At 39.7% G+C, this 23,118-nt stretch overlaps 1 protein-coding gene across 2 annotated transcripts in view; it reads right to left on the reverse strand.

Annotated features, from left to right (window-relative positions):
- Positions 1-23,118, reverse strand: part of DAAM1 (dishevelled associated activator of morphogenesis 1) — a 303,703-nt gene that overhangs the window by 213,416 nt on the left and 67,169 nt on the right. For both annotated transcript variants that reach the window (XM_079909187.1, XM_079909188.1), the window contains one exon: positions 12,832-12,963. The gene's annotated coding sequence lies outside the window, so the exon portion shown is untranslated. The remainder of the gene's footprint in view (positions 1-12,831; positions 12,964-23,118) is intronic.

Below are 23,118 nucleotides of genomic sequence, written 5' to 3' on the forward strand. Positions count from 1 at the left end.
ACAAATTCAGCAAGGTAGCAGGATACAAGATTAACATATAGAAATTAGTTGCATTTCTTTACACTAACAATGAAATACCAGAAAGGGATTGTAAAAAAACAATCCTTTTAAAAATTACATCCAAAAAATACTTAGGAATAAACATGACCAAGGAGGTGAAAGACTTATATGCTGAGAACAAGAAAACATTAATAAAGGAAATGGAAGATGATTTCAAAGAAATGGAAAGATATCCCATGCTCTTGAATTGGAAGAATATTGTTAAAAAGGCAATACTACCCAGAGGAATCTACAGATTTAATGTGGTCACTATCAAATTACCCATGACATTTTTCACAGAACTAGAACAAATAATCTTAAAATTTATGTGGAACAATAAAAGACCCAGAATTGCTAAAGCAATACTGAGAAAAAGAGCAAAGCAGGAGGCATAACCCTCCCAGACTTCAAACAATACTACAAAGCTACAGTAATCAAAACAGCATGGAACAGACATATGGCTCAGTGGAACAGAATAGAGAGCCCAGAAATAAACCCACACATCTATGACCAATTAATCTTCGACAAAGGAAGCAAGAATATACAATGGAGAAAAGACAGTCTCTTCAGCAAGTGGTGTTGAGAAAGCTGGACAGCCACATGTAAATCAATGAAGTTTGAACACTTTCTCACACCATACACAAAAATAAACTCAAAATGGCTTAAAAACTTCACATGCAGTGAAGGCAAACTTTGGAGGAAGAATATATACTGAGGTTGAAGAGACCGTGGAAGAATCCTGACAATCACATTGTTAGACAGCCAACAGCTATTTATTGAGTACCTTCAAGGAGTACTGTTCTAGAACTAAAGAGGACATGGAAAAGGGGCCATAACTTCCACAAGTGCATTGTATGCATTAATGGAGTATGTACAATAGAACGTTTGTGTGTAGCTAACACTGCATTTCTATGATATATATTTGCAAGAGGACTAGAGCAGAGGAAGAATTCAGCAGCCATGTAACATTGTAGGTTCCCCACCTTTATCTTTTCTAATGTAATTGTAGGCTACACTCCGAGCCAAAAAGGCAAACTGCTTTCATTTCAAGCACAAAGCAAGAGGGTTAATAACTCAGAATGAGCGTGGCTGGGGTTGAGAAGAATTCTCAGAGTATCTAGATTCAATGAGAAGAGTGCCATGATCACTTAGGGGTGTCTGCCAATTAATGGGGTTGGGGGGGAGAACAAAGGCATCATATATTTGCATAAATTTTCCATCCCTGTTCTATCAATAGGTCATTGGCAGATATCTGAGTATCCCCGGGGGCTTTCAGTTTCAACTTCCTTCCTAACTGTAAGCTGGAAGTTTGCACTTCTAGACATTCTTTTAATGAGATGGTAGATTTTGTCTTCTAGGTTGAAAAATAAGAGATTCAATTAAAAATGCACAGATACTTAACCTACTTCAATAAGATGGCTCATTAATAATCAAAGAAATGAAAACAAGTAAAATACTCTTTAAAAAACCTATTAAATAGTAAAGATGAAAGAAAAAAGAAAATTCAGGAAATTGTACACGCTCATATAACACTGAACAGAGTGCAAGTTGTTGTAACCTTTCTGGAAAGTCATTAGAGAATATATAAGCAAGAGCCCAAATGTTCATATTCCTTTACTCAGTGATTTTAATGCCCCAAATTTATCTTAATCATATCATCAATTAGCTACAAGGTTCAGTTTAAAGATATTTAATGCAGCATGTTTTTAAACAGCAAAAAGTTAAAAATAACCTAAATATCTAACAAGATGGTGTTGATTAAATAAATAATGTTAAGTGCATTAAATAGAATAATATGGGAGCCACCCAAAATCCTCACAGATTACTAAAAATAAATTATCTATTCAGTGAAAAATGCAGGCTACAAAGCACTATATGTAGTATGATTGTAATTTACTGAAAACATTTTTCCTTTTTAATAGTGTGTACTAATTGTATTAATAGTGTGTCATAAGCACACATACACAAGACTAAAAGGTAATACACCAAATGCCAACAGTGATGATTTCTGGATTTATGGGTGAATTTCAATTATCTTTATTTTTCTGCGCTTTCCAATATTTTTCACACTGAAATGTAAAACAGAGAAAGAAGATAATTGCTTGTTAAAAATTTACCCATGCTCTAAGTTGCCTCTGGAGGGTCGTGGTCTAGCCAATCTACTCATCTCCAGCTAGAACTGAACAGAATTCTCTATCATAGTTTGTTACTTTGGCATGCATCGTACAAAGCATACTACAAATGACACTTTCTATAGGCAAAGAGATCGAAAACATTGGAGTGAAAGAGGGGACATAAATAATTAGGGTAAAGTCAGGCTGCAAGTCATTGGCAAGACCTTAAAGAAAATTAGACTCCAGTTTCCTAGACCCACACTTAAATCCCTCCACCACACTCTGTCCCATTGTTCAGACCCATTTGCCTGTCACGTGCCTGCTAATCAGTTAGAATTCAGTCTTTGCTGAATTGGATTATGAATAAAAAGTTTTTTTTTTCTTTTGTCTCAACTGCTGTTGAAGTCTTCTCTGGGGCCTTCAGACTAAATGGCTTTCCGATCTCAAAGAGCCCTTCCTATTTTTGTGACTATAGCATGTTTGCAGCTGGAGGTATTTTATGTAGCCATTCTTTCCCAGGCAACATCAATGTTAATTTTATTCACATGTTAATATTGACCTATTATATATTATTGGAATTTGTAATTTTGAGGTAACAGATACTTCTAGATATTGTAAGATTGTTATCTCACCAGTTACTACAAATGAAAATGACAAAACCAGGAATTTTTTTTTTTTTTTAATCCACACAACACAATTGATTCCATCAGATTGGTAGAACTGGGTAAGGGGTATAGAAGCAGCCTATTTGTGATGTAACAAAGAAGGAAAGAATAGGCCTAGAGGCACAGAAATCTGTCCATTTTTTGTCTGACTTAATCTCCAACTTGCTCATAACTCAAACTGTTTTTTTCACTTTCTCAGAGACCCAGCGTCTCAGCTGTAAAACAGAATAATTTATGCCCGTCACATAAAACACAGGGTTGGGGAGGCGGCCCACTCAAAGTGGAGATTAGTTCAAAGTGATACAAATACCTTACAAGTTCCATCAGCTTCTTAAAGAAGTATTTCAAATAGTAAGATATTATTAAACTACTTTAATACTTGATTAAAGGTAATACTAATATACCTTACACTTGTATAGAACTTTTTAATGAAGTAATATGGTAAAGTAAAAAAAATATATTCTCAGTTAAATGTGTCACATATTAACTTCTAAAAGGCCTTTTTAGGTATTTAATATATAAAGTAACATTATTTAATACGAACATTGTGAGTGTATTTTGTGTGAATTTGAATTATCTGCATTTAAATAACACAATATAAATATAAAAATAAAGTTTTCTTTAATGCACAGAACTTGAGATGAGAGTCCCCAAATTAAAAATGTATCACAAATCACGTGACTTCAAAACTGGTGGGCCCAGTGGATTATTGATACTGTTGCCTGGAACGTGAGAACTTCATTTTATCCATTTAGGGAAACAGAAATACATGCTTTCTCTCAACAGGACTCATCCTGAGTAACACAGGTCTTGAAATAATTGTGAGCCCTGAATTAATCGAGTCTCTGGGCATCTATCCTTCGTAAAACATGGTCCTGTTCCTCACATAAAAACAATTATGGGATATCAACATTTATTACCTTGAATGCCTCTCATTTTGATTTTGACTTTAGATAAAAAATTAGATCAAATAATGTCAGCATTTTGAATCCAGTTAAACATGCCATCTGTATTTGCAGGAACACCAAATAGCTGGCCTATAGTCTTCAAAGCCATAGTAAGACTCCTACAACTTCCACCAGGAAAGTAGTTTATTCCTAATCCCAAACCGGCTCTGATGACTCAAAATGACAATGACTTCCCTGCTCAATTTCCACTGTACTAATGGCTTTTTAATGGCTAAATCCATAGATCTATATTTAGACCTCTTTTGCTTGGCTTCCCTGTATTATTTGCTTCTTGAAACCCTTCCCTTTGCTTCCTGAATATGACTCTACAGTTCTCTTACCACTCAGCACTCTGCTTCTGTCTTCTGCTTGTTCCTCCTTTTCTGCCCGTAAATGCTGGTGTTTCACAGGCTTCCAGCTATTCGTCTTTTTCTCTTCTAACTCTATATAAACTCTCCCTGAGTGATGTCACCTGTTCCCTTCACTTTAGCCTCCATATATACAGTCATGACTCTTACCTATGACTATCTTTAGCTCTGCATATCTAATTGAATAGCCTCAGGCACCCAAATTGAATGCATTATCTCCACTGTCCTCATCAACTTCTTCTTGGCCTTTTTATCTTCCTATATTCCATCTTTCATCAAGGTCATCACTCAGGCTCCAAGCTAGAAGACAAAGCCATCCCCAATCACTCCTTCTCCCTCACCTTTTACTATCCAGTTTCTCATCCATCGTTAATAATTCTATTATAAAACTATATTTTAAGTTTGATTCCTCTTCTCCATTTCCACTGCTACTACATTAAGCAGGCTTCCTCATGTCCTGCTCAGCCTACTGCAATAGCACCCTAAACTGTATCCCTGCCACTAGCCTCTTCCTCCACATAGCTCACTCCCTACGCCACCGCCAGAGTGAGCTTCCTAAAAAACAAGGCTGCTCATGCTTTAAAACTTCCATTGGCTCTCTGGTCAACAGAGGTGTTTGAATAAATGAACAATGGATTTCTTTAATAGAAAGTTAATATTGCATAATGATTAAGAGGCCAGATTCAGGAGTCAGGCATAGTTTGATTCAGGAGTTTATTATCTGAGTGACCTTGGGCAATATCTCTAAGCTTTACTTTCGGCACTGCCTAACCAAAGGAGTTGCAGAGGTGAAAGATGATTTCCAAATGAATGAAATTAATTGAAAGAGGCAATAATTCTGCTTTCATGAGTACTCGCTCTGTCTTTCCAGTCACAATATGTACTCACTTCCAAGAGGTTGATCAAGATTAGAAATGTTCACATATTTGGTTATAACCTTTCCAAGGGCTTAGCTATTTCTCAGAGGATTGCAAGCACTTATTGAGACTCTAGCTCATCTTTCTTTACTCCACTTCCAAAAAAATTTCTTGCACATAGTTCTGTAGTCATAAATCATCTCGAGTATCCCAGGCCTGGACTCTCCAGAGCTGCAGATCATCATCTGAATATAATTCTCAAATCTCCGGGTGCCACTCTGCATATTCCGGCCCTGCATTACTTTGGCCTCTTCTTTGATGTTCAGAAGTTGGTGTCTTCACATGTACATTCTCAATGATCCCTTGTTTTCATTTTTGGAGAGAGATTTCTTAATGTAGACCAATAGCATTTCTTTTTCAGTACTTTTTATTCATAAGATATTCTGAGGCATGCACAGTTCTGGCGTAATCTTTCAATGAACTTAAATTAGAATCATAAAATAGCAGAGCTAGAAGGGGTCTTAAGAGACCATCAGATCTAGCCCTTTGCCCTTCAGCAGTTGTCATAGCCTTTTCTCTTTGGGGCAAATTGGATGATTTATTTGTTTTGGTCACACCTGAGCAGCATGAGTTTAGTGTAAAAAGGGTTTAAACTAGTTTAAGATGAGATGGGTTTGGTCAAAGAAAAGGCCATACTCTTTATGTCAAAGGAAATGGATGTTGGGAGTAGGTGAGCATATATCACAGAGTCTGAACAACAAGTTTCCCCAGGGTGGACTGGAATTCCAGTGGTTCATGATCCTGTCAAAATCAAGTGGTAGAGAGAAATGGGCTCCAGATTTCCTCTACTGCAGCTGAAACTTACAGATGCTAGTCAGTGCTAAAATGAGAAATATTAGGACCTTTATTTTCTCTCATATAAATTATTTATACAGGAAGGAAAATAAAGATTATTGATCATTGGGTTACAACTTCAAAAGGAACAAGTGTTCTGTGGAGAAATCAGTTTGGTTTTGTGTGGAAAAACAGACCATCCTGGGAGCAATGGTGATTATACCTGTTAAGCCACACGGTAAAAGAAAGCAAATTTGTTAGCCATATGGGATCAGTCAAGGGAATCTGATTGTTTTGTAAAGGTCTTGGTGTCAGTCCAGGACTATTTGATAGGGGCTCTGGTACCTGAAGCTGAGGTCTTTTATGTGTTTCTTGCACATTTACCATCTGCTTGAGCCTGTGTTTTTAGAGTTAATTTATTTCACATGTTATCAGACCTGGAAGAAACCTTACAGATCATCTGGCTTCTTGGTGGCCAATTCACGTGCACTCACAGGCCAGGTACTAAGGTAAGTGTGTGTGCTGCTGGGCATGCGTGAGAGGGAGTGGTGGGGACTAGGTCGGACTGGGGAGTGGAATAAACACTACCACCTCCCCCCCCACACACACATACTGTGCCTGTCAAAGGATATTTGGGGCCAGAATTGACCCATGGGCCACAACTTTGCAACTGCTATGTCTCTAACCCCCTTATTTTTATTTATTTATTTATTTATTTTTATTTTTTTTTTTTTGCGGTACACAGACCTCTCACTGTTGTGGCCTCTCCCGTTGCGGAGCACAGGCTCTGGACGTGCAGGCTCAGTGGCCATGGCTCATGGGCCCAGCTGCTCTGCGGGTGGGATCTTCCCGGACCGGGGCATGAACCCGTGTCCCTTGCATCGGCAGGCGGACTCTCAACCACTGCGCCACCAGGGAAGCCCTAACCCCCTTATTTTGTAAAGGAAGAAGCTGAGGCCCCCTGTATGACTGATGGCAAAGCTATGAATAGAAGCTGGGTCTCTGTTTCTTAACCCGATGGCTTGGGGAAATGTGTCTCCAGATGTGCAAGAAATGCCGTATCACTAAGAAATGCCATCACTTGGTGTGGCTGGAGTGTGGGCTTCAGAGAGAGAGGGTGGAAAGTGATAGGAGATGGGGGTTGGACCATGAAGAGCATCTTCTGCCACTCCAATCTTGCAAAAATAGAAAACAAAACGCAAAACTTGGGGAGCCGCTAAATTACAACAACTTGTTGAGAGAACGTTGTACGGAGGGGCCGCAACTTCAATGTGGGAGAACCCCAGAAAGTATGTCAGGCCAAGTCACACGAGGCCAGGCCAGGAGGCCAGTATTTGGAGGTGTTCTCTGCTCTTCACAGACTTTGCTCAGCCCCCAGACCAGTGACAACTCAGTTCCATCCTGTGGCAGTTGAGTCAGATATGGAACCCATCCCACAAATAATCTCCCTTGTTGATAGAGTTGGGCAGAAGTGTTGCTGGGGGATGAGAATCAGTGATCATATTCTTGAAATTAGAAGCAGACAACTTTAAAGATTCATTGGTCTTAAAGAGATGATCTGTATAAATAATTTATGGATCAGGAATAATAATTCTCCTAAATTCATTTCCTAAGAAGGCCCTTATTATCCAAAATCTTCTTTCTGCCTCCATCCTAAAATAATGTTCTCTTTTTAGCAATCACTTTATCTACTCTAAAAAAAATTATAAAATGGAAACATATGAATTACATAAGAAAGTCACAACTTTTCCTCTTAGTGTTCCTGTCTTACAGTATGGAAGGCAAGAAACCATGAAGGTTCATGGTGAAATGACTGAAGGGCCTCAGCAGGTCCAGTCATCAGTATAGGGACAGCCTTCTCATCGTCCTCTTTCAATGCTTAAAATGTGTTGTCTCTTTGTTCTCCATCTCCTGTGGGAAGACATGTGAGGAACGGGGGGAGATGCTTATAACCCCTATGGGCAGCATCATGTGACATAATCCTTCTTTGGAAACTTCAGTGTTTAATTAGCATCAAAGAAATGATGAGCATTTCTGGACATTTCTGAGCGTTTCACTTACAAAAAAACGCAGCTTTCTGGGAGATTACAAGTTATTTTTTTCTCCTCTACAGAAAGTTATGGTGGGAATGAAAATGTACTCTAAATTTGCTTAATTCGAACCTGCTATCAGCACTCTTCTACATAGGACATGTTATTTGACTTTTTTGGGACCTCCTATATATCGATCTCTCTACAGACAGTCCTCAACTTATGATGGTTCAACTTGTGGCTTTTCAGTTTTATGATAGTGCAAAAGCAATATGCATTCAGTAGAAACTGTCCTCCAAATTTTCAGTTTTGATCTTTTCCCAGGCTAGTGATATGCAGTATGATTCTCTCGCCTGGTGCTGAGCAGAGGCAACTCCCAGGCAGCCACACAGTCACGGGGGTAAACAACCCATATACCTACAACCATTCTGTGTTTCACTTTCAGTACAGTATGCAGTAAATTACACAAGGTATTCAACACTTTATAGTAGGCTTTGTGTCAGATGATTTTGCTCAACTGTAGACTAATTCAAGTGTTCTGAGCACGTTTAAGGCGGGCAAGGCTGCGCTATGATGCTCAGTAGTTTAGGTATATTATAAAGGCATTTTCGACTTACTATATTTTCCACTTACTGTGGGCTTATTGGGACATAACCTCACTGTAATTGAGGAAGATCCATATTATCCCTATCTGTGAGACTTTGTGTCTTTACTTCTTACTCTAATCTGGTTTAGATTTTACTGCCCATCATTTTAATCCAGCTCTTGTTAACTCCCTGGCCAGTCTGTCTGTAGTTGCACCAAGTAGATGAATGTTCGCTAACTGGGGGATACACATCACTGAAGACTTCCTATAAACTAGAGGGATGTACAGACCAACCATCAGGATTATAGAGCCAGAGCTCTGCGATATAGTACATGCATGTATGTGAGAGCGTCTAAAAAATTTCAGTGTGATTCTGACACAAACTCTGATTAAGAACCACTGCTCCTACCCAAACCCCATGCTAGCTAATCTAGCTATCGGTCTTTTCTGTGATTGCATCAGGCAGCTGAAAAGTGCTAGGGAAATATCACATAACATGCTGATCATTATCACTACAACTTCATGATCACCAGCCTCAACTGGGTGCTCAACCCTGCCCGTGCATCCTGCCAAGTTGCCCTTGACTGACCCACCTACTCTCCATGGTTACTATTTCAAAGCTTCCACACTCTTTGGCTCCTCTTCTCTTCTTCTCTCAGTTTTAGCAGATTATTTTGCCTCTGATGAGGGAAATTCACAATTTATTTGCAATAAAATTTACAAACCTACCTATATCTGCACCCATTCTCATTTTCTCTGTCCTGTTGCAGAGGAGGAAGAATCTCTTCTCCTACCCAAAGCTAATCCCTTCACATGTCTTCTGGATCTCATCCCTTCCCAAATAGGCAGGAGGCGGAATTCAGTTGACATATTTTTTCCTAGTTACCTTGACTTCTTGGAGTGTCCTTCTCGAGCTTCTCTTTCCCTTAGCTTCTGTGATACTACATACTCTCTTGGCTTCTTCTGTACCTCGTTGCCTCTTCCTAAAATCGTCTTTACTGGTTTCTCCTATCTAATTTTAAATGTTGAACGTCCTCAGGGATATACCTTACCATTTTGTGTTCCACTCACCATTTTCTTCAAGTCTCCATCTTGGTATTGTAGTGTGTGTGTGTCCGTTCAGTCACAGAAACTCAGGTGTGCAAAAATACAGCTTTTCAAAAACATTTCTCATGTTTTTATTTCTATTGATGGGGGTAACTCGGTCACTTTGGCTCAGGGTTTCTCACCCTCAATACTACTCATGTGGGGCAGGATGATGCTTTGCTGGGAGAGCTGTTCTTTGTAGTGTAGGATGTTTAGCAGCATCCCTGGCCTTGGCCAACTGGATGCCAGTAGGTACATCCTCTCCCCCTCTGTACCAACCAAAAAATGTCTCCAGATGTTTTCAAATGTCTCTCAAGGAACAAAATTAACTCCTGGTTGAGAACCATGGCATTTAGGGGTACGTAATCATTTCCTATTTCATCTCTTCTCCCTTCTCCTTCGCTCTCCCCAGGAGCAGTCAGAGGCTCTGGGGAATTTATGTATAATCTTGGCATTGAGAGAGAAACCTTGGCTGCAATCACTTTTCTGCTGGCATCCACTGTTGATGTAACTCAAAGACTGTTATCTCAACAGGTTCACCTCAGGGCAATTGCTCTTCTGGGTTCAGTCTTCTACCCTGTTGACAGGGCTCCAGACTCAGCTCTGGCTGGGGTCCGTTGAGCTTCTGAAACTCAGCAACATTTTCCATTTCATCTCCGACTCTGGCTGCCCACTCCCAGCCTCTGCTGTGAGAGTCCCTCTCCCTCCTCTGTAATCCTATACTTTAGTTCTCTCTGTGCTCACTCAAGTACCTCCTTCAGGCACTGCAGGTACAAATGGAGACTTAAGGTGTCATATGTGTGATGTGGGTCTTCCTCACATGCTTTTTCTCCTGCACTTGCCCTGTCATTCCCCTTCTACCGTGGCTTCTCCACTTTGGTGTGGGGTACCCAGGAAGGCCATTTCCTCCCACCATTCCAGACAGGACACAGGGCACAAGTCCCCTCCTGTCTTGTCTTCCCACATCTTTCCGGGGGTTTCCATCACCCTTTCCCTCCTGGGGATTTGGACCCAGAGGCAACAGCGTTAAGAGGCCCTTTTACAAAGGCCTTCAACACTCACTCCCTTTAAGTCTTTTCACTCTCCCACATCTCTCTAGCTCTCTCCCTCAAGTGTTCTTATTTTTTCTTTGTGTTTCAGGAAATCAACACAGGACTTTGTCATATAAACACCATGTTCTGAGCACTTCATGTTCTTTTCCTTCTGGAGCTCAAGAGAACATTTTTTTTTTTGTTTTCGCCCTTTGAATCTGCCTCTGTCATAGGTTGAAGAACTTATTTTGAAATTCAGTACAGGTGTTTGAGCCTACGACTTGATTCTTTTGTTCTTCCTGAGATTTTTGGTGTCTTCTCTTCACGGGGGCAATAAGCCTCAGCATTAATGTTCAGAATAAATGATATAAGGACTGGAGAATAAAAAGAAATTACCAAGAAGAAGAGATAAAAAACATTATTCCCACATATATGTGGGAATACATATGTCTGATTTTTTAACTTTTACACTTCACTTTGTAAAAGCATTTTGCGGGGCTCATCTTCTTGGAGGAGGGAGGATGACGTTACCAGTTGCTGGCCTTGAATGGGACACATGGGGTTACAAAGAGCTGACCACTATCCCCTTTCTCCAAACTCTGGAGTGGATCAGCCATAAAATAGTTTGAGTCATCAGGGATCAGCTTTGAGAGGTATCACTGGTATAGAACCTTCATTCTACGTGGACAGAACCAATAAAAAATTTGAAAGGAGTGTAAAGTGTGTATATATGTGCTTAAAAAGTTATTGGCAATGCCTGGTTGTTTCACTGCCAGTAATGGTCATTCATTTTTTTCCCCCCTATAATTCTATTCAGCTTCATTCTGGACTCATTCGAATAGGAAGCCGACACAATGTCTACCAAAAATAATTTTAATCTCCAACTTCCATAAAACAATATAAGACACTCGTATAACTCATTTTCCTGGAATGAAGGTTGTATCAACTAAAGTGCTTCCAATTTTATTTTTAGAAACTGGTTCATGCATTTTACATCAAATTCAGTCTCGTTCCTTTCTGTGACAGTTGGGGAGTTGTTTTAAATCGCAGCCAGTGGGTAAAGGACAATTTGTTTCTGATTTAGATTTTTGCTTTGAAGAGACCATCAGCTCTATTAGTAAAACACATGCTGTTTCTGTTTCCTTGAGAAGCCACAACCTATATAGTCTCTGCCGACAATCTGAGACAAAATGAATTGTGATCTAATAGATTTTATGTTCCAATGAGTCAACCTGACACGGAGCTAAGGGACTGGTCCTGAAGAGTGACAATCACATTTACTGCACTGCAGAGCCAAAAATGCTTCGTGACCCCTGCCCGCAAGTGCTTCTTCACGGAATTCCCAAGCCCTTGCAGATCCATATGCAACCTTTCAAGATAATCTATACCTCAGCTGGTTCCTAAACCTCAAAATTACTGCCCACAGACAAAAGCGTAATTTAGAAAAACATCTTTCATAAAAATACACAGATGAAATATAGGTTGAAAATGGTGTATAATTACTGGTACATTACTGATCATTACTGATGCATTAGGAGTCGTGCTCTGATTAAAAAGATAATAAATCTTTGAGGAATTAAATAATTTCTAAAAGGCAAAGTGACAGTTAATGATGGATTTCTATGTCCCATTACGAAAAACTAAAAAGTACATTTATGTGGGAGGTAACTTTTTTAGTTTCTCAAAAGACAGGATAAACACTGACTATCATTTTTGGTTCGAATGTAGAGATTGAATAACAAGTAAATCTTTGGTAAACCCCTTGCAGTCTGGAACTGGCTCAGAAAAAACAGACAGGAGAATTCAGAAAAGCCACGAGGATGAGAGCCGTTGGCTGATAGATGACAACCCCCCCAGCATAACTGCTGAAGAGGTTTATGTGCAAAACTCAAACCACTTGTATTAACTGATCGGCCCTCAGCATATGTTACCGATCGATCGTTTGTATCCTGCTTCTTTTAAAATTAATATTGTTTTTAGGTTTGTATTTATTATTTTCCCCAACTTTTTATTTGAAAACTTCAAATAATGTTGAAATGGATAGTAGGATATCATTCACCTAGATTCACTAACTGCTAACACTTTACCACATTTGTGATAAATTCGTGCACCCTTTGTATACATCTCCCCCAGCTATTTGCAAGTAAGTTGCAGCCCTATGTACCTCCTCAGAGCAAGGACATTCTTCCACATAAACAACCACAGCACCATGATCACACCAGGAAATTTCACATGGTTATAAAAATATTATCTGATTACACAGAACATACTCACATTTTCCAAATTGTTTCCAAAATGTCCTTTATAGCATTTTTTTCTGATATAGGTCCAATCAAGAATAATGTATTATATTTGGTTGTCTGATGTCCTTTGTCTCCTTAAATCTAGAACAAGGGTCAGCATTTTCTGTAAAAGATTGTATATAAATACAAATATTTATGTATAATATATGATAATATAATAATAATATAAATATAAATATTTTAGGCTTTGCAGGTCATACTGTTTCTTTCCCAGCTAGTCAACTGTTTTGTAGCACCAAAACAGCCATAGGCCATATGTAAAGGAAAGGATGTGGCTATTTCCATAAAACCTTATTTATGGACACCGAAATTTGAAATTCATGTAAAACTCATATGAACAAAATATTATTTTTTTGTTCTTTTTCAACCATTTAAAAATATACAAGCCATTCAGAGCTCATAGGTCGTAAAAAAACAGTAGGTGGCAGGATTTGGTCCAGGGACCATAATTTGCTGACCCCGTATCCAGAACAATCCTCCGCCTTTTTTTTTTAAGCAAACATTTTATTGAAGTATGTGGAAATATATACAATTTTAGGTGGACTGCTTCGTGATTTTTCACATAGTGAACACACTCAATAAAACTCAGAGTAAGAAATACCTGTGACTTTATTTTATTTTAAAATACACTTATTGGGCTCACATAGGTTGACCCACTGGTGGTTAGTACCAAGGCTATGTGCCCAACTATAGATTCCTCCTAGAAATGTATCTGCCTGTTATCAGAGTCCTTAGATTCTGTCTACACAGCAAGGGGATCTGCAGTGATCCAAATGTTTCAGTCTTGACAATTAGCTGCCCTCTTGGGCCAACCTAGCTAATCCTCACCTTTGGAGCCATTTCAGCAGGCATGACAGCTCCTCTAATTTCCATTAACCACTTCAACCTCTCTTCCCTGGCTCTCTTCCAGCTCTAGGTATCACCTCAGAGGGCATCCAGGCAGGAAGGTACTATTTTAAGAATGAGCTCAACAAAAGGTAGAGATCAGCGTGACCCATAGTCTGCCAGGTCTGGGCTAAGTGAAGTTCACCTTTATCAGCAAACCTGCTGTGAAAATTTAGAACCATGTCATAGTCTGGCTGCAGGGAAACCATCATTCCTGACAGTGAGCAGGCTGATGAAACCACTTAAGGCAGTTATTGTGTCCTGTTTGTTACATTTTATTTACCATGGAGTGCAAAAATCTCTTGGCTTCATAAAAACAGAAGTTGAAAAGGCTCCTTTAGACATGGGAATGGTCACGGGTGACTCACGGGATCTCCTCCTGAAACAGAAATAAGCTACCTCACGAGTTCCCTCTGGTGGGTCCCAGATTTCCTATTTACTCCGGGCATTTTAAGTCTGTTTACAATATTTCCAGGGATTATTCTCAGAGTGAAGTGGGGATTAATGCATTCTTTCAAGACACAGTACCTAGCGTCAGTCTCAGCTTCTCTGAAGATGCTAGAATTGTGTGCATGGCTGTTTAGGAAATATGTCTAAATTTGAGAGATATACATATATATGATGGTCCAGCCTTGAGCCTCAGCACGTAGGCTCAGTTACTCAGTTTTACAGTAGCAAATTTGTTTGCAGAAGCTAAATCCCAGGGCTACAGCCACTGCAGAACTTTAATCATCTCCTAGGGAATCTCACACTCACATTCCAAAGTAAAGGCTGCATTTGAGAGGCCCAGCAACAACACTAAAGAATTGAACAGACTAGGGGGCCAGTTTCACTCCTGAGGTTCTCAAGTCCTTCCTTTTTTCCTACTCTCAGACCTAATTTTATGTTACTCTCCTTCATCCCCACCCCCCCACCTATTTTCATTTGGCTGAAGGCATTTAATTATTAAGCTCTTCAATTTTATTAAAATTTTTTTCTGTGTTCACATTCTGAATAATAACATGGCACAATTAAACTAAACAACATGGCAGAGAATCCCTAATAGAGAAAAGAAACCAATCAGATATTATGAATTAGGGAATTCCATGTTGGGAAGAAAAAAATGATGTGATGAATCCTAGTAGCTTTTTCTTCTTAGGTTTATTTATCGTGATGCAACTTGAAGAGATGATGGGCTTTCTTCTTTTTATTTATGTTAGGACAGAGTTGTGGTTGTTAAGTAAATCCCATTCTCTGCCTTTCCCACTTAGCTCACGTTTCCAGCTCAATGCATCATAAATAACCAATGAAGAAAAATACTGCCTAAACGTTGAGACGATTTCCATAAACGTTCACATTAAAAATGCATGATTGGTATGAAGACTTAATTTTAGCCAAAGTGCAATTTCTGTGTTTTGCCGTGGTCATAGTTTTCTTTGCATTGTCTGTCTTAGCTATTAAACTCTGAAGCCCACTAAAGATGAAAAATGGGCATTTATGGAGCTGGCGCATATGCCTTTAGCAGTTCAGTTGCTGACCTGGCATTTCCCCCTCTGTAGCATCAGCCATTGCATTCTCAGCAAGGAGCTTTAACTAGCAAAACAATCACAAACCTGAGAGGTGGTGGAGAGAAGAGGGAGCAGTAGATGTTCAGTGATGGTATAGAAGTTGACTATATTATTTCTTTTGCCTGTAAATAAACTAACACACAGCTAATTCCTCCTTCTACCCCACCTATGGGAATTCTAGAGCTGTGCAGTTTTGCCAGAGACACTGAGATTAATGGGCTTTCGGAGTCCAAGCCTAGTAACACAGATGCAGTGCTCCTACAGTGATTTTCATTGCATTGAAACCAAATAAGAGCCTTAGTATGATACACAGGAGGACCTAGAACAGGCTATTAATTACTATTATGGCCGTTGTTGTTTAAGCAAGCTGAGGAGCTTCGGGTTAATTATTATTCTTTGTCATAACATGCTAGTAAATATCCTGAAATGCAGATTGTGAAATGGTTAAATTTGGGAATATAAGCAATATAAGTCCTTTTTTTTTTTTTTTTTTAAATTCTTGGCTACTAAACTTTTGTTAAGTGTGGGTAGGCTGCTGAGGTTTCTGTGGGAAATATCATGTTGGCCTTGGGAGGATTGCAAGACGCAAGTCGGGCATAATCCAGGATCTTAGAGTTTGGAGCTGTTTGGCTGTCTGGGAGGAAGTGTTGAGAAAAGTTCCCCTTACTTCCACTGGTAAGGGGCCACGCCAAGACTTATTTTCTTTGCCTTTCGGCACCAAAAATGTAAGGAGCTGAGATATTTCAAGTCAAACAAGTAAAAGCGGTGAAGAAAACATGGCCATGATAGGCTAAGGCTAAAGAAAGACCCTACAGTTAGACAGGAATCAGTGAGTTTAGTGTCTCTGAGGAGAAAAGATCCAGGAGCATCTAGTTAGATTGGGGCCAGAATTTTAAAAGAGAAATTCTGATGATTTTATGAATAAAGTTCTTCTAAAATATATTCCAAACTTCTTAAGGGTTGAGGTCCTTTGCTTTTCTGTGTCTTCCACATAGAACTTTCAGCAGGGAACCTTCCACATTGTAATGGTTCAATATATGTCTGTGGACTCACGCTACTTAAAAAAATATCCTAGGACTTCCCTGGTGGCACAGTGGTTAAGAATCCACCTGCCAATGCAGGGGACACGGGTTTGAGCCCTGGTCCAGGAAGATACCACATGCCGCGGAGCAACTAAGCCCGTGCACCACAACTACTGAGCCTGTGCTCTAGAGCCCACGAGCCACAACTACTGAGCCCACGTGCCACAACTACTGAAGCCCGTGCGCCTAGAGCCCATGCGCCACAACAAGAGAAGCCACCGCTATGAGAAGCCCGCGCACCGCAATGAAGAGTAGCCCCCGCTCGCTGCAACTAGAGAAAGCCCACGGGCAGCAACGAAGACCGAACACAGCCAAAAATAATAAATTAATTTAAAAAATATACTTATTGTGTTTTGCCTCTGTGTATATTTTGAATATTATGGTGATGGTGAACTTTGAAGTAGAGCTAAGTCGCATTCAGTTCTGTAAAGGATGCCTATGAATTAAATGTAAAGTGAGTCAAGAAATAGCCACACCTAGCTTCTGTCCTTCCATTCAAGAGCCTTTCTGATCTGAGCTGTTAGGAGAGTCAACACTGCCACCTTCTGGTAGATATGTGTCATCTTTCTTTCAGCCCACTGATGGCACTCCCGCCCATTCATAGTTTGTGTTTATATCAGTAAAGATTTAATTTGCTTTGAAGTTTTGCAAACTTTAAATCAAGTGTAAATAATATCTTAGATAAGACAGATGAATACTAAAGGCCTGTAAATAAGGCCTTTGACTTGTAGAGGGATTCGATTTTGATATCAAAGAAAATTTTACCCCAGGCTCACTGTGATGTCAGTTTTAAGACCCTACTTTACTGGGGGTATTCTGATAGACCTTTAACATGACCAAGAATGTTCTGGCACTAGGGTTGGGGATGATGAGAGTGGATGAAGGGAGAGTATGGTGAAAAATTCACAGACAAGTTGTAGAGACATGAAAAAAAAAAATGGGTGAGTAAGGTGGTCAGAGAGTCGGCCTAAGTGGTGAGCAGGTGAACAGGATTTTCCACACCGTGTTTTTAGACCTGCAGCTCACCTTACTCGGGGTTAAATATTTTCAGTTACAGGAGTAACTGTGACTGTAACTTGCAGGGGTGAGTTCCCTGGAACCTCACCTGGACCCACAGCTTCCCTAGAGCGGGGCATATAGTAGGTATCAACAAGAATTAGTTGCCTGAATGAATGAATGTGAAAATGTCTTTGCTTTTATAATTCATCTCTGAAATACTCTGCTGGTTCTGATGCTGAAGAGTAAATAGTTAATTTTCCTGATCTCTCGCTGATTCTCCAATCCAAGCCCGATAGCACCTCATAAGGGAAGGAAAGTACTCATGGATCAATCCTATTCATTTTCATTCCACTTGATCCACATAAGGAAACACTGGAGACATTGGAATAAGCACACAAGATTAGTATCTTTTCAAGGGAATGCTATAACCACTGGGGATTATTTGCCTATAGAAATATATGCACCTTCGTCTTTGACTAGGCTGTTTTATAATTCTGCAGAGATTAAAGTTAACTTGCAGAAAACTGAGAGCAATGCAAATATGTCAATAAACATACAGATAAATTCTGTCCAGTAGAGAGTTGACTGACTTTCTTCCCCCCCTCCGAGCAAAAAGCACCAGTTGTTGTTTTTTGTTTGTTTTTGTTTCCATTTGCAAATTCTTTTCAATATTCCTGACTTATAAACGTCTCTACCTTTTGGCTTCTCCTTGGAACTGGTTGTTGTTGGAGCTGTACTCTGTCAACCACCAAGCAATTGTACTCTATCTATTTAATGGGATTCCCTGTTGAGGCCTCATTTTACCAGTTGCCTCATTTAATTAACGAGTCAAATGAAAGCTTTGACATATTTGTTTTGTATTTGTATGAGAGTTATGACTGTGTTTTTTTTTTTTTTTAAGTTCCTTTAATGCTCAGTATTAAGAAACAAATGGAGGGGTAGTCTGGGGCCCTTCCCACTTACCTGTGGAGATGCACCACAGGTAATCCAAAGTTTAGCTCCCTTGCCCTCCTTGGAGTAGAGGGTGCGACTGAAAGTGACCGAGACTATATGAAAACAAAGATAAGAGACTGTCTCCATCTCGATGTGCTCTCCCTGTTGGGTGGCTCCATGCTCTTCCTAGTGATCCTGCCTCTGTGTAAACCATTTCTGAAGCTCCTCTGCTGGAAGTGCTTGCAGAGCCAGCTGCATATTCTTTTGACTGTCCTTGGGTTTGCAGCGTTGGGTGAATTTCACTAGTTATCTGGCTTTGGTATTGGTCAGATTTGCTTCATAGTCTAGCTCTCCCATGTACCATCTGAGGGATCTTGTGGAAATTACATTTCTTCCTATACTTACAGTGGGGTTATGTACTGATAAACCTATCATAAGTTGAAAATATCATAAGTCAAGAGTGCATTTACTACTCCTAGCCTAACTTGAATGTGCTCAGAACACTTACATTAGCCTACAGTTGGGCAAATTCATCTAATACAAAGTCTATTTTATAATGAAGTGTTGAATACCTCATGTAATTTATTGAATACTGTGCTGAAAGTGAAAAACAGAATGGCTGTGTGGGTGCAGAATGGCTGTAAGTGCATGGGTTGTTTACTCTCATGATTGTGTGGCTGTCTGGGAGCTGAGGCTCAGCACTGCTGTTGCCTAGCATCAAGAAAGAGGATCACACTGCCCATCTCTAGCCTGGGAAATTCAAAATTCAAAGTATGGTTTCTACTGAATGGGTATCGCTTTCACATCATCATAAAGTCAAAATATCATGTCGAATCATCATAAGTCAGGAACCATCTGTAGATGTTCCTGGTTTACTCATCTGTAAAATAAGGCTGTTGTAAAGAGTGAATGAAATAATGCATAGTGTGCCTGGCATATAAGTGCTCCCTAAATCTTACCTACTTCTGCTACGTAGAGAGAAAAGTATAGCCCTGCTTTCTTCCTTGACCCTGCTGAATTGTAGGTGTGCAATATCATTATGGGAGTGATGTTTGGAGGTCACAGTTAAGTCAGACAGGACTGCACCCAAGTGGGTGCATAGGGCCTGAAGGCTCCAGACAGCTGGGTGGACTGGATCAGGCAATTTCCTGGAGTGTGTAGACAAGGTCTAGACCTTTCAATTACTTGATTGAAAGTAAAATACGGTGAGTGGCATGTGGTAGCCAAGGACAGTGTCTGTGTACCAACTGTTATGGAATACTTCAATATTTAATAACTAGTATGGCTCTCTCTGTTGAGTAATATTCAGCTCTTGGGAGAGAGTGGATGAGCTGAATTGAGGTTGGGGGATATCTTCCCAGACACCCCCAAGGTATTCTGTAGGGACGGTCATAGGAGATCGGATGATCAAGTAAAGTACTGCGGTGCCCTCCTTCTGATGGATTCTAATTGTGCGATGAAGCAACTAATATGGAGAAGTTCTTCAGTCATGGGCTTGTTCTACCATGCTGCCCTTCTAATACAAGCTTCAACTGTCATTAGATATTATTGTTGAACCAGGACCGCAATAAAATAGAGGCTTCCTAAATATCACAGCGGAACAGTCACTCTAGAGATGCCTCAAAGGTGGCAGTGATACAAGCCTTACATGTATTCACTCCCTTCCCCTCAACCAATAATTTTTATGCAGTAGGAAAAGCTGATGCTGAAATTTGCATTTTAGGCACAGAAAAAGGAATTCTGACATTCATGAACCAGTGTAGCCGAATTTTAATTTTAAAACGCTATGAAAGAAGGTTTTGATGATTATGTGTGTTATTATTTTGGTTGCCTTCCAGTGTTATCGATGTTTAACTTCCAACATCCAGTAGAGGGCATGAAAGGCATTGTTTGGCTCATTATTAGAAGACAGGATCTGAATAGCAAAATGGAAAAGCACATGGTTATATATTGCAATTTTCAGACAGGGAACAATAAATAATCTTTAAACATCAACCTGAAATATATCACAACTTCTACTTTTTCTTATTTCCTATCTATGTCCTTCATTTAATATAAGATACTTGTCTCATTTCTCTAGAATTAGATCTCCTATTATATTTATAAAGCACATATGAAATCATTAAATAAAATATCAATGATTTAGGATGGATAAACAACAAGGTCCTACTGTATAGCACAGGGAACTAGATTCAATATCCTGTGATAAACCATAATAGAAAAGAATATGAAAAAGAATATCTATATGTATAACTGAATCACTTTGCTGTACAGCAGAAATTAACACATTGTAAATCAACTATACTTCAATAAAATTTAAAACAATATACCAGTGATTTGTATTCAGATCTGTCAGAGACATACCAGAAAAATATACAAAACTTTAGTGTCTGATGACGTGGTATCCACAGCAAGCCAAGTTTCACCTTCTGGCAGAAACTGTTCTTTAGAATACTGCATTACTCCCAGGATCCATAAACTCAGGACCCCTGTCCTGAAATCCAATCAGTGGTACACAGGCTTCCTTCTGGGGCCATCTGCGTCATACCTGTGCAACCTGGGGGCAAGGGGAACTGATGCAAATGTGCAGATGCTCATGCTGCTTGCTAAGTCATGATAGTAAAGTCCTTGGTCTCTGATCCAGGAATCTCATAGTTTGTTTGTTTTTTACCAGCATCCACAAAATTATGGCAGACTAACTTGTTATATTTTAAGTAAGCTACAATCTCAGACCCTTCACAGTTCTTGACACTATTAAAAGCACCTTTATCACAGGTTCAGTACTTTTGTTTCCTTAGCCCAAGCGCTTGCCTGGTGAACTCAACAATGACAATTGAAAGAAGTAGGCAACTTGGCCAGGATCACAGAGCTAGTTTCAAGCTGAGTCTAGAGCCCTGGCTTCAGGACTTCTAGCCCTCTGCTCTTTTCTTTAGGCTTTGGCACTTGGCTAAACATCCCAGGCAAAGAATATGCAAAGAGAACATCATTTTAACGGGACAGTTAGACAATCTATCTTGCAAAAGAAACGCTTTCTATTGGGCTATTGGGACTTGACCCAAGTCATCCTTAGGCCATCTCCTCTAGTAGTTTTTCCAGGTAAAGATTTACGGACTGTGCTTCCTCGGCGGCATTTTCATAGACAATTTGAGTTTATGGATTGTCCGATGATGTGCAGCATGTATGAAGGAAAGCAGAGTAGAAACTACATCACCAACAAGCCTTGGGATAGATGGATGTGCTGAGCTGGTGCATAAGTGAGGAATTCTGCACAGGAATTTAAGGTGATGGAATTCACAGGTAGCTATTGGATGGACCGTGTGAGAAAGGCTAGATTATGTTTGCGGCAGATGGTGGCAGGGGAGCAAAATTGGGAGGGAAAGAGGAGAAGTAATTCCATTCAAAATACTATTTCCTTATAAGCTGTTCAGTGCCTTTTGGTCAGTGAAAGAAAAACTTAAAATCTTGGAAGTGAAAACAGCTGCAGAGCATTAAGCAATCATCAAGAGTTAGACAGACGGAGCAAGAGGTTGGGATAGATTCTCAAAAACAGAGAACACTTGATTTAAAGTCCTGTTAGGAAACTTGGCTTTGTTTTGGACATTGCTCCTACTTAGGCATCAGAGTTGTAGTCAATAAAATACATGCATATTCTTTACTTTGGCTTAGAGTATTCCTGTGCCAGTAACATCTCTGGGAGGACACAGAGAGTCCTTTTTTAGTTAAGTTTAGTATAGTTAGTTCATCAGGGTCAAGCCTGAGCAGACACAGAGAGGACAAATGGTGCAAAGTGTCTCTGTCCTTAAATAGGTTACAATCCTATAGGGGAGACAGATACATAAACAAATAACCACAGCGGAGTGAGATGTGTGTGATAATATAAATATGCAAGAGAAGGTCATAGGAGCATGAATTCTATCCTGATGTACAGCGTAATGAAAAGGCTCACAGAAGAGATGACATCCATGTCACTGGTGGACTCTTTGGTTCATTCTTTTAATATGATCTAAAATGGTCTGGTTTTCCCTGTTAACAGTATGTCCTCCCCAAAAAATTTAAACGGGTGGTTTCTTTCTTCACCCCACCCCATGCAGAATTAACTTAAAGGCCATAATAAGTTGTCTGTCTCTTTGAAATGTTTTCCAACTATAGAGGTATAGATCAGATCCTTTATGCAGACGGTGTCAGAATTAGTGAATGATGGTGCAATAACAGATTATTGATCTTGTCATAACTATGCTGAGGACCAGTTCACTTACTTACTTCAGGTATGAGATGAGCTTAACAGACTAGCCACTGAAGACTTGGTGACAGTGAAGAAGGTGCAACATCTTTCAGACCTAAAGGCTCATGTCATGAGCACCTCTGATCCTGATGACAAATGCTAATTTGGAGCATTTAACACAGGAACGTAGTAGTTGCTAGCTTTTCTTGCCATTTTAGTCATCCCAGTTTCATCTACTAGGCTCTGTGTGACAGTGTTTAGTATTGTCTTGGTAATCTTCCCCTTGCTTTTAAGAGTGTCCTGTGGGCAAAACACTCAGATATTTGGACTTCATGTCTTCCAAGTTCTTTTACTTTTTCCTAAAGACTTTAAACATAGCAGGAACTTTTTTTCCTCTTCAACTTCCTTCATCATTCTTTCCGGAAGAGAGGGTTTGTCCATTTAGTGTTTAAAGGTTGACTGGTTCTCCTGGGAGTTTAAGGCTACCAGGGGTGGCTGGGAAAGGCATTCCAAGTAGAGGAAACAGGATGCACATAAATATAGGAGTTTTCAAAGAATAAGGCATTCAGTATCACAGGGGAACAATGGGC

The sequence above is a fragment of the Stenella coeruleoalba genome (genome assembly GCF_951394435.1).
Source record: "Stenella coeruleoalba genome assembly, chromosome: 2".
Taxonomy (NCBI): domain Eukaryota; kingdom Metazoa; phylum Chordata; class Mammalia; order Artiodactyla; family Delphinidae; genus Stenella; species Stenella coeruleoalba.